The 16,880-nt window shown below is 38.8% G+C and overlaps 1 protein-coding gene across 6 annotated transcripts in view; it reads right to left on the reverse strand.

Moving 5' to 3' along the window:
• The window catches only part of nrg1 (neuregulin 1), a 217,288-nt gene that overhangs the window by 85,119 nt on the left and 115,289 nt on the right, over positions 1-16,880 (reverse strand). The gene's annotated exons all lie outside the window — the stretch shown is intronic.

Genomic DNA, 16,880 nt, shown 5'->3' on the forward strand with positions numbered 1-16,880 from the left:
TTGTTATTACTTGATAAAACCATTTTAAGTCAGTTTTTGCTTGGAATTTCGAAGTTGCCCACTCATGCTGCCAATTAAAATTCTTATTCTTAGATATATTGTATTTTTAAATTGATTAGTTCTTAGAATTAGTTTAACTATTGTACTTTTTTACTTAATTTAAGACCCGTATGTGTTTATTGTTTGCACCTTCCTGCCACAGTAAATTCAGTGTTTGTGTAACATACACAAACACGAATTCTGATTCTGAATAAAACAAATTTACGTCTACTGAAAAGTTTGATTCCACAACAACTGGGACAAAGAAAACAAATCTAAACAAGCTGAATGCAGGCATACAAAGCATCAACTAACACTGATATAATTTAACCTGTCAAGTCATCTTTCAACATCGTCAATGAATGTGTAAAAAGTATTAACAATGACCGCTTCAAATTTAAAGTAAATGCACCACCAACAACTGTAATAAGAAATTTCTCCATATTGTTCAACAATTGTAAACACCAATTGCAAACAGGGGGGTATTCCATAGGCCTGTTCCATAAAGGCCGCTCGAAAAAGTCGGACTGAAAGTCCCAAACCTGACTTGAATTAGTTTAATTAGTCAAGCGGGGCTAAAGCGGTTCCATAAAGGCCAATTTCAGCTCACGCACTGCTACTAATTCAAGCCAGATTTAAGTTGTCAAGCTAATTGCGCGTGCACCCTATTCTTAAACAGCCCGAGATGTAAAACATGCATCATACAATCCACCACGGCAAAAGCAATGCACACGGCCACGTGACTTCTTCCAGAAAGAACGTTCCCTTTAAGCCGTGTACTATGACAGCTCTATCCACCGCTTCATCAAAATAAAATGACACGCCATGATTGACGTGAATGATAGGCTACGTAGGTCGAGGTCCTTTTTTTGACCTTTACTTCGTTGATTAAAAACAGACACATTGTTTTTACATTGTTTAATATAAATAGCCTACTATTAATCGATACATTATCCAGTAGCCTAACTTTTTAACATGGTTTTTGTGTCGGGAAAATGGGGGATAGATGTCCTATGGATTTAGGTTCGTTTTGCAATAGGCTACTGTTAACAATTATATAGCTATGATAATTATACTAATTTAGATTGAGATATAGGCCTATGCCTGATGCTTAAACATTTGAAATCACAAACTACCATAGCCATTTAACAGCTATGGTGTGTATCAAATCATTGTTCATCATTGTTTAATGCATTAGGCTAAATGTTGTAGCCTATGTAGGCTATTTAAGTTGATTTTCTATAAATGTAGCCTACATATTGATGACACACACTGATGAGAAGTAAGAAAATGAGAATGTCCGTGGTAAATCATCGTTTTCCCGTTGGGTCAGTGTTACAGGAACGTCTGGTTAAGCAAGAACACGGTCCAAGCCTGAAAATTAGCCTGACCCGGACCAGGCTAGTTTCGAAGCATAAGTTACCATAGTAACTGAGTTCGAACAGTAAATACACAGGGGATAGGTAGAAACGCAGTTTGGCATGGAAAACCTGCCAGGGAGCAGTTAAACGTGGCGCAACGTTTTTTTGTAAGTCGTCGTGGAGTGTTTATTTACCTAGGTTATCGAGAAGTCGGAGCAAATTTACAAATTAGCCGTTTCATCAATAAAATACGCACATTTTCAGCAACTACACTGCCCATTTCTCGTCACATTTTAATTCAGATGCTGATTTACATGTACTGTTTAGCTGAAATATGAATTGTAAAAACTTACAACAATGGCGGTCAAAGGATTCTGTTCGTCCTGTTTATCACGGCAACCCCTTAAATCGGCCTTTAGAAAATTCAGGAGGTGCACGTCGAGCTCTCCGGGGCTCTCCGATATGGAAGCAAATCGTTACCAAAATTCAAATGCAAATGCATTTCCAGAAATGCATTTGCATTTTAAGAATGTGACTGCATTATTTGACTAATAAATGAAATTAGTAATCAATCATCCTATTTGCATTTTAATTTTCTTCTTCAAGAGTGCTCAATCTTTAACTTAATTAAAATGAAAAAGAAATAGACATTTGAGATTTAATTTTCAAAACATGCCCCAGCAAATAGATACCAAAATTCAATTTGAAATGTAAAATTTGAAAATTAAAATGCATTTCCAGAAATGCATTTTCATTTTAAGAACGTGGCTGCAAAATCGTGACCACAATTCAAATTCAAATGCATTTCCAGAAATGCATTTTCATTTTCAAGAACGTGGCTGCAAAATCGTGACCACAATTCAAATTCAAATGCATTTCCAGAAAAGCATTTTCATTTTAAGAACGTGGCTGCAAAATCGTGACCACAATTCAAATTCAAATGCATTTCCAGAAATGCATTTTCATTTTAAGAACGTGGCTGCAAAATCGTGACCACAATTCAAATTCAAATGCATTTGCAGAAATGCAAAATGAACGAAAACGCATTCTGTACTAACTATACTGATCCAGAATTTAATTTCAGCAAGGCCAGTTTTGTATTAGCTCAAGTTGAGGAAACAGTCGTGGTTGAAGTGTTTGGCACAGACATACAAAACAAATGTGCCTACAACAGAAGTTGTGTAGGCGCATTTCCAGAGAAAATAAAATTAAGATACTGGGTCTTCAGAGGCTCGGATGAAGGAACTGTAAAAAGATTTTTGTTTTCCTTTGTACATCCAAACTGAGCAAATGTAATTCTTCGTTCGTTTGCAAGCCATGATGTCTCTCGAGGATAAAAACACTTGCACGGTCGTAGCTCAGTTTCTTACGGGCGGGCCAGATTCTCTGGGCGGGCAAAGCAGAGAGAGGGGAGGTAACCTTCCTCCTTGTGACGTCACAAAGAGGAGATTTTCAAACAGCAATTGAGCTTTCATTTTCTGAAAGGCGGACAAGAACACCCAGGGCTTGGTTTACACCGATCGAAAATTCTAGCCACTGGGGGACCAAAGGCAGGCTAGGGGAACTCATATTAATGTCAAATAACCTCCTAAAGTGAAGTTTTCATGTCATGTCACCTTTAACCCTTGTGTTATCTTCGGGTCATTCTGACCCATCAGTCATTGTGACCCACCGTCGTATTGCGACAACTTTACCGCATAAAAAAACAAAGTGAAGCATTTTCTTTTAACCGTTGGGCTGTCTCAGACCCCCCACATTGCGAAGGTTAAAATAAAATTATTTTTATTTGGTTTTGTATTGGGTAAAATTGGGTAAACACAACGATGGTTCGTTATGAACCTTTGGGTCATGTGACCCGAAGGCAGCACAGGGGTTAAGACTGCGATTTGATGTGCTTTAACCCTCGTGCTGCCTTCGGGTCACATGACCCAAAGGTTCATAACGAACCATCGTTGTGTTTACCCAATTTTACCCAATACAAAAACAAATAAAAATAATTTTCTTTTAACCTTCGCAATGTGGGGGGTCTGAGACAGCCCAACGGTTAAAAGAAAATGCTTCACTTTGTTTTTGTATGCGGTAAAGTTGTCGCAATACGACGGTGGGTCACAATGACTGATGGGTCAGAACGACCCGAAGATAACACAAGGGTTAATTCCCTGATGAATACCTAAGTTAACGTTACCGTTTCCCGTCACAATCTGTAATTTATTTTAGCAACATTCTCAGCCCTTGTGCCTTCATCACTAATGTTACACGCCATGGACGTCGACTCAAAACTGACCAAATGCTTTTTCGCACTGATATAAAGACAAATAATTGAAATTGTATTTGGTCTTCTTCATTGCCTACAAATAGAAATCAAATTAGTATTTTTATCAGCTATTGTTCCTACAATTTACATGATTCACCATGTACCGTCCTGTAACTGGTGTTTCAGCAAATCTATTTCAACATTGTAGGGGTCAATATTGGCCAAACAACCTAAACTAATTCCCCTATGGTTTGAAGGAAGATGGGAAACTGAACAGTGTATTAACATTAACCAAATACGTACAGTTATTTGACTCTATGGGTTCAATCAGAGCAAGAATGGTCAAATTAAGGTTAAATAATATAATCATTTTATCATATTGCAAATGAATGAAATCAATGAAGGTTAACTCTTCCTACTCTATCATGATTATTGTAAACCAGAGATAGAGAGCAAGAGGTGAGGAAGAAGGAGTAGGACAAGCCAGAGCTGAGGAAAAGGTCTCAGGAGATCAAGAATCCACAGAACAATGCTTCACAATTCCTTTTATACCCAACAACAACTACAATCACACCACAATCTTGACCCTTACTTATCAACATGACTAGCAATGCTACAGTAAATTACACAGTGATGTGTGAGAGCCATCAAGTTGAGACTCCATCCAGTAACTCCATATTTTACCATATGAGCGGTAGGGGCAGGTTGATAGCCTTACAAGATCAGCCTTTATTATTCTGGCCTAAGTACACCATCTCTTGGTCAAAATAGAAATTCAGAAAATTCAACAATTAATATTCATATAGGTTATTGTTCCTACAACTAACATCACCTGTGACCATGCATCCTCCTGTAAGGTGTTCCAGTAAATCTTTTTCAAGATTAGCCTTTATTCTTCTACCCTAAATAGGCCTACACCATCTCTTGGTCAGTTTTGACACTTTCTTCATGAGATGCAGTTTGTACAACTCATTTACTTGTAACTGGGAATACATGAGATTGCATTACATTTCACCTGCCATTAAATGAACATCTCACTTTATACTGCATCCATGCTCTGTTCAACAGGATCAGAATGTGATAATCGTTTTTTATATTCATTATTCTCATAATGTCAGTGTAACTGACAATTCCACACAAGCCTGTAAATAAAAGTACATGGGGAGGGAACTACCAGTAGCTACCATACATAATTCTCTGCATCCATTTCTGCGGCAGCAGTCATCTCTCCGTCATCTTAATCATCATCATCATCATCCTTTGATGAAAAGCCTTCTGTTGGGGGAAACTGCTACTACAAGTTGAAATAGGCACCAATTGATATTTAGACTTTGTATCATGTCAAATATGATTAAAACCAAGGTGACGTCGAGGCTACAATCACAAGCGTATAGCCTAAGCAAAATATGTCTTACCTGTTCGTAGTATGTTTTTATATTTAATATAACATTGAACATGATATTTTATTAAGTCCACCACTTTCTCTCCTGTAATATTAACGGACAGTGGGGTTAATTGTTCAATGTATGGACTGGCTATTACATTCAAATGTATGCATTGACTTGGCAGTTTGTCTCCCACGCCAATTGTATGCGCTGCTACAGCCGTGTTGCTTTTTTCCCGGAATATGTGCTAAGATTTACCATAAACATGAAATAAAACTGTGTGGTGAAGTAGGACAACGTTTTTTGTGGCCGCTTCCTGGAATACCCCCCAGGTCATGTCACCAGTCAATATCGGTTGTCAATATACCCCTACAATCTTGAAATAGATTTGCTGAAACACCAGTTACAGGACAGTACATGGTCACAGATGAATCATGTAAATTGTAGGAACAATAGCCGATATATACATACAAATTATTAGATTTCTATTTGTAGGCAATGAAGAAGACCAAATACAATTTCAATTAGTTGTCTTTATTTCAGTGCCAAAAAGCATTTGGTCAGTTCTGAGTGCACGTCCACGGCGAGTAACATTAGCGATGTAGGCTGAGAATGTTGCTAAAATAAATTACAATTTGTGACGGGAAACGGTAACGTTAACCTAGGTATTCATCGGGGAATTAAAGCACATCGAATGGTGGTGAAATTATCACATCAAACGAGACGAGCTAACATGGATGCAGCTATGAAGCCGCCTGGTTTGCTTCAGGGAAAATGTATTTTTAAGAAGCTTCCCAATGGAAACCTCGACAAGACTAAGGTTGTTTGCACCTTGTGCTATGCGGAATTAGTTTACTGTAGGAGTTATTCCAGTCTCAAATACCACATAAACGCAAGCATCCCTTAGTTAATGCGGAAGATGCCGGGCCAAGCACTGATGTAGCGCAGGGGAAGAGTCGTCGTCAAACTACGATGTTTGAGTGCAACCGAGGCAAGCCCGTCAGCACAGCTCTATCAGCCAAGCTAACTAATCTAATAAACAGTTAATAAACACAAGTACATCTTATTGAACATAATTTCTTTTCATCACCAATTATCATAGTAGAACAGCTTTCTCAAGCAGTTTGTGATGCATTTTGGAAACAGATGAGCTCCTGGTCTAATGTGCCACCTGGCTTGAGAAACCCGTTCTCAAAGACTTACTTTTAGTCATTATTTGGGTAGCACACATATTCTAAATGCCTTGGGCGGAATTGAAATGAGCCATTTTAATCTAGATTAATCTAGATTAACGCCAAGATTACAGTGATATTAATCTAGATTTTAAAAATTAATCTATTCCCACCACTAGTTTAAATACATTATCTAATGTGACATTACGTACTGTATGCAAGTCTTAGCTATGCCTTAAATGTATTATGCACTTATCAATCAGTCCTCCTAGAAGGGGTGATTTTAGACCCTTTTTAGGGGTGCTCAAGCACCCCTAAATTTCATCTCAGTACCCCTAAAAATAATAATAATAAAAAAAACTATTATTGTTTATTATAATTTGATGCTGGTAGTCCTTAGTTTTTTCATTCATGCAATATTTTGCATAATAATACCTAAATGAATTGTTATCCAGTGAAATTAGGGCTTTATTAGCAAGGGGGTTTAGCACTTTTGCAAGGCACTGTATTCATGTCACATTCTCATTGGGGGCTGAGCACCCCTGAAGGTCTGATCCTAGAATCGCCCCTGTCCTACACCACACTTGCTGAGCAACAGCGCAAAAACATGCAGGGATACAGTAGCTAACAACGCTAGTGCTAAATAAGTATTTAGCTGCTCGGCTCCATGACGCCGGGTAAGAAGGGCTCGTGAGACAGCTCACCAAAAGAACGAAGGGGAACCCACTTGTCTGGCAGATAAAGACATGTTCGTAGGAACCTAGCGAAAAATAGCCTAAACATTCCAAGACTTTTAGCTACGGTACTAATGCTGAGGGCTCGCTGATATCGCTGTCTTACTAGAACGTGGTATCTATGCATCGTTGCTAATGTGTGCTGACATTGTGCACACCCAATAAATTCCAAATGTGTTGGTCGCACATGCGCGAGTATTTGTAAAAAATGCTCGCACTGTCTCAAAAACTGGTCGCAAAATGCGACCATTTGGTAGCAGTCTGGAGCCCTGAGTCAGCTCAGGGGGGCCACAGGGGGGGGGCAGTTTTACAGGGGCACTGGCCTCTGTAGGCCCCCGTGTAGAACCGCCCCTGCTGTGGAGCAATCGATGCGGTTCAATATCCGAACGATTGGAGTGAATAAATGAAAGGTGGATTCCCTACTATTTACAGCGCGGATTGCCGATCACATGACTCTCTAGTCTTCAGACAGGGACGTTGTTACTGACACATAATGGTTGCGTTATTATTAGTAGCCAACTCATGAGGCTGTGGTTAAAGTGTATCATTTTAATATTAGCTTTAGATGTTAGCCACTGAAGCTGAAAACGACTGACACAAACGTGTGTGACTAGCGTGTGTGTGTTTGTTTGTGAGAGAGTGTAAAGTGGATTAACGTGTGACTACACTGTAAAAAAAAAGATGAAATTACCGCACTTTTTCTGTAAATTATACGTGTTTTTTTCTGTATTTCTGAATGACAGGAAATACAGATAGAAAGACAATGGCAAACTGTAAATGTATAATTTTACATAAACATTACAGCCAAATGTTGTTACTTAAAAATACACGAAAATGTCAAAACTATCTAATTTAACTGTTATTTTGCAGATATTTACTTTCATCCCACGGACAAATAACATAATTTTTGGTTTAGACATAGGAACCTTGAACTGTGAACTGAGCTCGGGTAGTTGACGTCATGAAATCCCAGCATGCACCAGTCAATATCAAAGACTATTTATTAATTAAAACTACTTCAGCATAATAATGCACTGAAAATACAAACGTGAGCAAAGGCAGCAATCGCTATCGAATCAACAGACATGTGCAATTTAGATAGCCCGGGGAAGAATACAAACAACGAAAATCACCAGTGAACTTAATTTAAATGAGCAAGAACTATAGACTAATACAATAACAGGCTTAAATGAACTGACAACATAAATTATACGACTTACAGTTCTCAAGGACGCACACACACAATCTCAACTGCGGTGTGAAGCGTGTGTCCGTACTATTCTCCGACATGCACTCTAACAATCACTGCTGATAGACGGCACAGCCCTATTTCTGATACCATGGCGGCAGAAATTTAGAAATCAACATAGAGGAAACACTGCACCATCAAACAAACCAAATGTGGGACAATTACTAAGTTTGTGTGGGACAATGTGGGACATGTTACCAACACTAAAACATAACCTGATAAAAACCTTAATAAAAACATTTGTATGCTCTGTTCTTTAGTACCTTCCAGAAAACCTCATTACATCACAATGGTCACAGCTCCACATTTTGATTGACAGCTGTCACAACCTATAGTGAACGTGTGTACTCCTTTCTTTTCAACCATTGGATAGGATTTTAAAAACGGCTGTTGTATTTGTACTTCTGACGAAGCGCTGTTAAATATAGGTGAAAAACTAAGCCGCAAAAATTATAAATAAAATGCTTTCTTAAAAAGGCAAAAGAATGCATGTACGTTTTCTTAATATGATAATTAAAAACCAACAGACGAATATGAATATGCGGGACATTTTTCAATATGCAACATGAGGGACAATGGGTGAAAATGCTGTGCGGTACAACGCAAAGCTGGACGGGTCCACACATGCACCTAGCTGGCGTGGGTGGCCTGTATACATGCCTGGGGAGCAGTGGGGGCTGGTTCATAGAGGCAGACGAGGTTGCTCCTGCTCTATTTTTTTTAAGGCAAGAGGGAAATCAAAATATAAAAAGAGTAATTGGTTGAAATAAACCATTACCAAATCTTTGTATAATTTATCAAATAATGTATCTCTTCTTTGGAAAAAATCCATCTCTCCAATAATGGAACAGGAATCTCTGTCTGTGTGTGTCTTATTTTTTTGAATGGGAATTTAGGGCAGCGAGTGTCACATAATTATCCTGAGAACCAGGCACTCTGCAAAGTTCATATTTTGCAGGTGTCCTTTGTATAAACCAATGGAGTGCAGTGACAACATTGTTTGGATAAGCTTTTTGAATTTCTAAAAAATAATTTGCCGCCAGTTTTGCGTTGGATCTTTTTCAGCCATGTTGAGCTCGCACTTTACGCTACGTTTCACTAACCGCTTGGACTAGTGCACTAGAGGTTGGAGGCTGTATGATAACTTAAGTGAATTTTGTTTTGTGAATGAACTAATGCGATTAACAAAGGCATTCGAAAAAAATGAACTAAGCGCTTAACACACCAGAGTTTGTAGTAAGGAAAATAGGGAAATGTTGTTTAGTTATTTAGAAGCAAATTCGCTTTTACAACTGAAATGGCCAGGTTAGCAGTGCTGACTGCTGGCATAACATTGAATCAGCTGCTTTCAAAGAGGTTTCTTTATCTATGTAATCCCGGCTAGCTAACAGAATGACAATATGAAGTGGATACTTTAAGAATAGATCAGTGAATTTAGTTACATAAATTAATGTGTTCACTGATGTCAAAACTGCCTCCACATTGTAATCAAATCAACTACGACATTATAATCACCAGTTGCATCACTGACATGGCCACAATTCAGGGGCAGATCTAGCCATTTTCACCTGGGTTGGCAAAGGGGTGGCAGGAGCAGGTGTGGGATGAAGCTGGAAATGTCCCCACTTTTACATTTCCTTTTCATTTCCCTACATTATTCAAGAATAATCATTAATATGCTACTTTAAATCATAAAAGAAAAATGCAGCAGTGTGAAAACTCCTCGATTACAAACACGTATTATGAATTGAAATGAAAAATATATACATATAAATAACATAGGACAACTTTGTTAAAATAATGGATTTAGCAATACTTGAATGAATAGGGCTGCACGATTATGGCCGAAATGATAATCACGATTATTGTGATCAATATTGAGATCACGATTAATTATCACGATTATTTGTTGATTTTAAGCTAAACAAATGTTATTGTCTCAATGCATTGTACCTGCATAATGGATGTGAATAAAACTCAAAATATACAATCAATAAAAGGGAGAGGTGGAAGGGAGTCAGGTGGCTGAGCGGTGTGGGAGTCGGGCTTGTAATCAGAAGGTCGCTGGTTCGATTCCCAGCCATGTCAAATGACGTTGTGTCCTTGGGCAAGGCCCTACTTGCCTCGGGGGAATGTCCCTGTACTGTAAGTCGCTCTGGATAAGAGCGTCTGCTAAATGACTAAATGTAAATGTAATATAAAAACAAATATTCCCATAACAGAATGTAACCAAATGAGAATGTTTCAGAAGTATGCAGAAAATACTAGTTTACAGGTTTTTAGAAAGATTCACTCTTTATTTCCCCTCTGCGTTTTACATCGCAGGTTGGAAAAATAATTGCGCGAGGGGATCACGTGTCGTTTATCAAGAATTTGAAACCTTCGTTTGTCACCGTGTTTATTGGGCACATGTCTTTGGCCAAATGAAATGCGACTGCATTCGTTATTTCACTGTGTCTTTGGGAGGTGGATGGGTATGGTGATGCGCTAAAGAAGCTCGCTTCGATGGATGCCTGAGTTGATATTGTGTTTAGATTAGTCTTTGCAACGCATTTCTTGGCCCTCATACATTCATCTAGAACGTTATGGTGTTTGTTTGAGTGGCAACTTTACGTCACTTTGCATATGACCTGTTCTTGTTTTGTGTCACTTGCCTTGAACCCAAAATGCTTCCACACAACGGATGACGATCCGATTCTCGTTAGACATTCTTTTGTTTTCTTTGTTATGATAGTTTATAGCCTTATGACCGACTACTCTCTGTTGTGGAATTTTTTTCACGTTACTCTGTTGTGACCGTCTGACCGACTGGCTCATGTAGGCACGTGATCTGACAGTAGGTGTATTCGACTTAATGCAGCGCCGCAGCCGGCTGCCTGCAGGTTGTAGAAAGAGTTTAACATAGCCCAATACATGACAACATTTTCGACTTTACGGAGACGTTTATAACTCCCCAACTGCAAGCAGCAACTCTAGCTGTTCGTTTCATGCAGCCAGTCAATGTCGAACGCACCTATTGTTTTACGGAGCGCTAGATTGGCTTTGCAAAAAAAAAATTACAACTTTGATACCGAGTGTTCTATGAACAGAATGACACATTTTAAATATTGCTCGATCACGTGAATTTGATCGTGGGAAAACAAAATCGTGATTGTGATTAAAATTCGATTAATCGTGCAGTCCTACTTATGAAATACCAAACGTTATCATTTACAACCTAGATAATGAAAAAGAACAAAAGTTGTATCTACAATGGCCATATAATGACGGTACTGATAGCTGAACTGGGGCTAGCATATGAGTATAATTAGCCTATAGGAACATGCACACTTGTGACACTTAATAAACAAAGTCAATAGACAATTAATAGATTAGAAGAAAAGTGTAAACTTAATCATGCTTTCATGAGTATGCTTTGAGGGAACGATTATTTACTCACCTTAAATACAATTATCAATAGAATAATGACGTACCTACGCACAGAAATATTCACATGTATAAAACCGGTCGTACGCCAGGTCCTGCGCACCTTTCCTTTATAAATCACAATCAACTTGACCACTCGTGAACGAGCCACTGACCCCGCCTTGCCTCCTCCCATACATGAATATGCAGATGGCCTATAAATGCGCCCCTGAGGTAATTTCTTTGTCTGAATTCAAATGGCCAAACACGCAAAAAAGAAAAAATCACAGACTGTGAGATCGAGGTTCTAACGACAGAGGTGGAGGCGAGGAAATGTGTCCTCAGGTATTAGCAAGACCGAACAAAATCTGCTGATTTTTTTCACATTTTCTGTTGTTATTCAGACAGAAAATATGCGGAATTCCACTAGCCTTCCTGTTCTTATGCCGGAGCGACCGAAGATGTTCCACAACAGTTTGACGCCAAATATGGTCGATTGAATGTTGACAGACTTTGCAAAAAGTTTTTATCCATCCTCATAAAGATGGCCTGAAAACTTCCTGGCCCTGTCTATTGCTGTAATTTTGGTTGATAAGTGTTCAAGGCTGAATCTTGGGATTATTGGCTAGCTAGTCTATCGTGAACGTTACTGTATCAGTTTATGGGTTGACAGACTTCCTTCAATTGCCATCACAGACCTACTCTGGTGGCAATGGGCTCTGTTTACAGGTTAAATATTTCGAAAGAATAGAAACATAATTTGAGTTGACAAGTTTATTAAAATGTTGCCAATGAATTCTATTTGAAATTTTGCCTGTTTTTGTTGGAATTCTGAGCTCACGCATTACGTTTGGGCCTGGGTATTAGCAACAAAACTAAGTCGGCGGAGTGGAAAACTGTCACGAGGGCCATAAATGCTGTGGGTTCGGAGAACCGGACCATGGCAGAAATTAAGAAACAAATGGTGGTCCTTGGGAGGTGAATCCGTTCGTCATGCCCCCTAGTCAGGCTCACAGAGACATTTGTATTTTCCCATGCCAATCTTGTAGTTGCACAGCAAGTATTTCATCTGTGGTAAATAATCTGTGCTGCGTTTCCAGTTTCAATAATCCATTTGTGTTTTGGAGTTTTGATGTGAATCATCCACATCAATGATCAAACTTTTATTAGCGGAGGTAATTATGCTTTTTTAACGTCAACGTCATAGACGTATTACAGTAACTGTAGTGGAAACTTTATTTTGTAGTATTTGTTGAGTTTCGGCACTTTTCAGTTAAAATTCGAAACGTTACAGAGCCAGACAAGACTTTGCGGACGGCCCGCACATTCTCACGTCTGCTCAAAGGTTTCTGTGACTGCCCGCACATTCTCACGTCAAGTACATTTTTATACATCACACCGTGTGCGTGAAAAATGTTGCGCCTTTAATGACTGAAAGCTTGAAGGACCTTCTTCAAGTAGTGACCGATAGCTAAGGTAGGATTGGTCAAAGCCGTGGCTTTAGCAATAGGTCAATTATAATTTCCAAATGTCATCTTGAATTCTCAACCACTGTCCTGTACTGTGACAAACTGGTAGTAAAGTGATAGCGATAGATACAGTAAAATATTGTTAAAGATAAATTATAAATGCAAATAGAAAAATTTGGATTTTTGGGGATTTATGTTTCCCATTTCCTTTCGAGAAGTAGCTAGCAAGTGTTAGCTTGCTGTGGCAGCCCTGAAGGAGCGTTAGTGGGATGGGAAATAACCATTTGTGGATTATTTGTTGTCACAGCCATTGCACAGTTTGGATTACACAGCAAAGGAAAGGATCAAGACTGCTGGACGACCAACTCCACAGATAGCGATGATCCCGCCGATCACAGTCCACAGTCCTGTGGCTACCTCTGATTATATTCACATTTAACAACTGACCCAAGTTGAACACTGGATTTTGTTGTTTCAACACCCATGGGCACATGTAGCCCTCCTACAGCATCATATCATATTTTTCAGTTGATTTGCTAGCTAGCCTATCTGTCTGTCTGTTGCCTTCAAAACTCGCCGTCAACGAGAGCGGGATTGTCACGTAGCAACGCTGATGCCGGCTAACCTAAAAAAATTAATGAAGTCAATTTTCTATTACTGGAGCATAGGTTTGAAACCCTTAATTTGGAAGACAAAAGTGAAAATAAAGTGTCTTGGTGCCCACCAACCACGGGATACCGTAATAACTCAAACTGCTGGTAAAAATAATGCATTAAACAATGATGAACAATGATTTGATACACACCATAGCCACGTTAAACGTATGGCTATATGGTAGTTTGTGATTTAAAATGTTTAGGCATCAGGCATAGGACTATATCTCAATCTAAATTATCAGAGTATAATTATCATAGCTATATAATTGTTAACAGTAGCCTACAATTGCAAAACAAACCTAAATCCATACATCTATAATCCTCCATTTTCCTGACACAAAAACCATGTTAAAAAGTTAGGCTATTGGATAATGTATTGATTAATAGTTGGCTATTTATATAAAACAATGTCAAAAAAGTCAATTTAGATGTGTTTAGAGGGTGTCTGTTTTTTAATCAAAGAAGTAAAGGTTTAAAAAAGGACCTCGACCTACGTAGCCTATCATTCACACCGCTTAAAGGGAACGTTCTTTCTGGAAGAAGTCACGTGGCCGTGTGCATTGTTTTTTGCCGGGGTGGATTGTATGATCCATGTTTTACCTCTCGGGGTGCTAATAGGGTGCACGCGCAATTAGCTTGACTACTTAAATCTGACTTGAATTAGTAGGAGTGCATGAGCTGAAGTTGGCCAGAACCGCTTTAGCCTCGCTTGACTAATTAAACAAATTCAAGTCAGGTTTGGAACTTTAAGTCCATCTTATTTGAGCGGCAGTGTTTCACCTACGTTTACAGCGGGGAGGGGGTCGACCATGTAGAGACAGAAATGACATGCCGTCGTGTAAGTAAGATAAATAACATAAGGCCATTTAGTTTGTTTAATAAAAGAGCAAGCTTTAGACCTGTTTTATAGGAAAGGTAACCTTAAATGACTTATTTTGTGATCTGGCGCTATATAAAACCTTCCAGGGGGGGGGGGGGGGGGGGTTCCGTTGGGGCGGCGGGACGCCCCCCTAATATAATGGTAGGGGAAACACTGCGCAGCCTTTATGAAACAGGCCTCTGATCTTAACAGCTTACATCTAAGGTGTGAGCTGTTGCCCACTGTGCAGTCTTTGTGCATTGCTATGCACATTGCCTTAATATTGTCCTCAGCACAAGGAACACAATCAGACAAGAACGACTGAGAAACTTGGCAATCCTTGCAATTGATAGGAATAATCTAACATCTCTTGTAAAGAATCTTCACTGGTATGAGAAGACCATAGACATGTTTGCTGCACAGACTTCTAGAAGAATGGACTTCTCTTTTAAGTAAATGTGTCACTCTGCCCCTCATGGTCCTGATGACAACAACCACACTCTCCAAAGAATAGCTCAATTAAGTTTTTACCCCCAGTGCTTTTTTCAATTACTATTAAACTACCAAGACTTGTGTTGATATTTTACTGACTAGACTTCTTCTGACCTTCCAAGATCCAAAGACAGACAGTTTTTACTTATCTCCTGCTCTTGGAATACTGGATTCAACAACAGGCCAGCTATGAAGATAATCTCAGAACATGTAAAGTGAGTGGAACCCTCCCACAGGCAGAAGAACTAATAACATTAGTTTTTAATAATTCCAGATTTTCATGGATTTTGTTTTACCTTTGAAAACAGAAGGGGCTGTCTAAAAGTGCCAATGTAATGTACTGGGTGCTGCGTATATATTATATATATTTATCCTTTGTGTTTTAATATGATATATGATAATATGATATTTGTTCCTTTCCTTAGGAAAGATGGGGATAAACTTTGGGTGCATTACCTTACCTTAGTTGTATAGTAAATTTGCATTAGGTTGCTAGTTGGATTATTGCTACATTTGAAAATAAAAACATAACATAACTTGAACATAAGAAAGTAGAGATAAGTAGCCAAGTAGTGTAAAATAACATTACGCAATGGTTCGGTTTTCCTCCTGTCCACCCAAGTCTTTTTTGCCACCAGCTGCCACTGCTGAGGAGTGAGTTTAACTGATCTACACCAGCTACATGAACTATGGTGCAGAGTGTTACAGAGGAACAGCAAGATTCCAAGGTACAAACATATACACAATCAGTCACAATACTCTGGTAAAAAGGTTACAAATCCTGGTGTGAGACATTCAAATTTTTATTTAAGTATGGTTTCAGAGGGGACAAGTGAGCTGTTCTTTCCTGTCATCTCCCAAAAACATAGTGAAGTCTGTGTAAATGATTGGTCTTACTCACCTACGCTATAGTAAAAACGATTTGGTTTGTCCAAATAGTTTACAGTGGTGAGGTCAAGGCACTTTAGCAGACCCAAATTTCCAAAGTGCCTTTTCTGAGAAATACAGTTTTTCCATGTGTGTGTCGTCAGAGATAAACACAACGCCCACACACAAAAATACTTTGAAAACAAGAGCCAGAGACTAGTGAAATTTTAATTTTTTATTGATAGATGAATTGGATAATTAAGTTGGAGATAGGGATAAGGATGGGTATAGCTAGACAGAGGAGTCCATTTGTTGTAACCCCAAATTATCTGTAAATTAAGATACTGTAGAGTAGACATTGGATACATTAAAACAGGTGAACAACTATTGTACTGTACTTGGTTTTTAATGCAGAATAGGTGTTGCAAACTTTGCGAACCTAGCAATTTTAGCTTGAGATTGAAAGGATTCAAACCAAAATATCCCATCCCCTCCCTTTAAAGCCACTCTTCCAAAGCACATGAACGAGCTGTCTGACTACTGCCGGGAGGCAGACAGACAACCTCAATGATTGGTCATGTTTATGACAGTCCTAATTTTACTGTCAAACCGTTAGATGTATTTGTTGCTATCAGGATGTGAAGTTTATTTCAGCAAATATGTCAAAAGGTGCTTCTCAACAACATTACCTACCCTGCCTTTAAGGGATCACTATCCTTAAGTGTTTTCTATTCTCTGCTACAGATACATACTGTACAAAAGTATGGTAAATCTGTGGATCTTCTTTAATCACGCAGTATGTTTCTTGCTTTTAGGAGTAGGGTTGGGTATCGTTTGGATTTATACGATTCCGTTGCCGAACCGGTACTTTCAAACGATTCCGATTCCTAAACGATTCCTAAAACGTAAAAACAGTAATCAAAGAAAGGCTCTTTTAT

This window comes from Osmerus eperlanus, chromosome 18, assembly GCF_963692335.1.
Source record: "Osmerus eperlanus chromosome 18, fOsmEpe2.1, whole genome shotgun sequence".
Classification (NCBI taxonomy): domain Eukaryota; kingdom Metazoa; phylum Chordata; class Actinopteri; order Osmeriformes; family Osmeridae; genus Osmerus; species Osmerus eperlanus.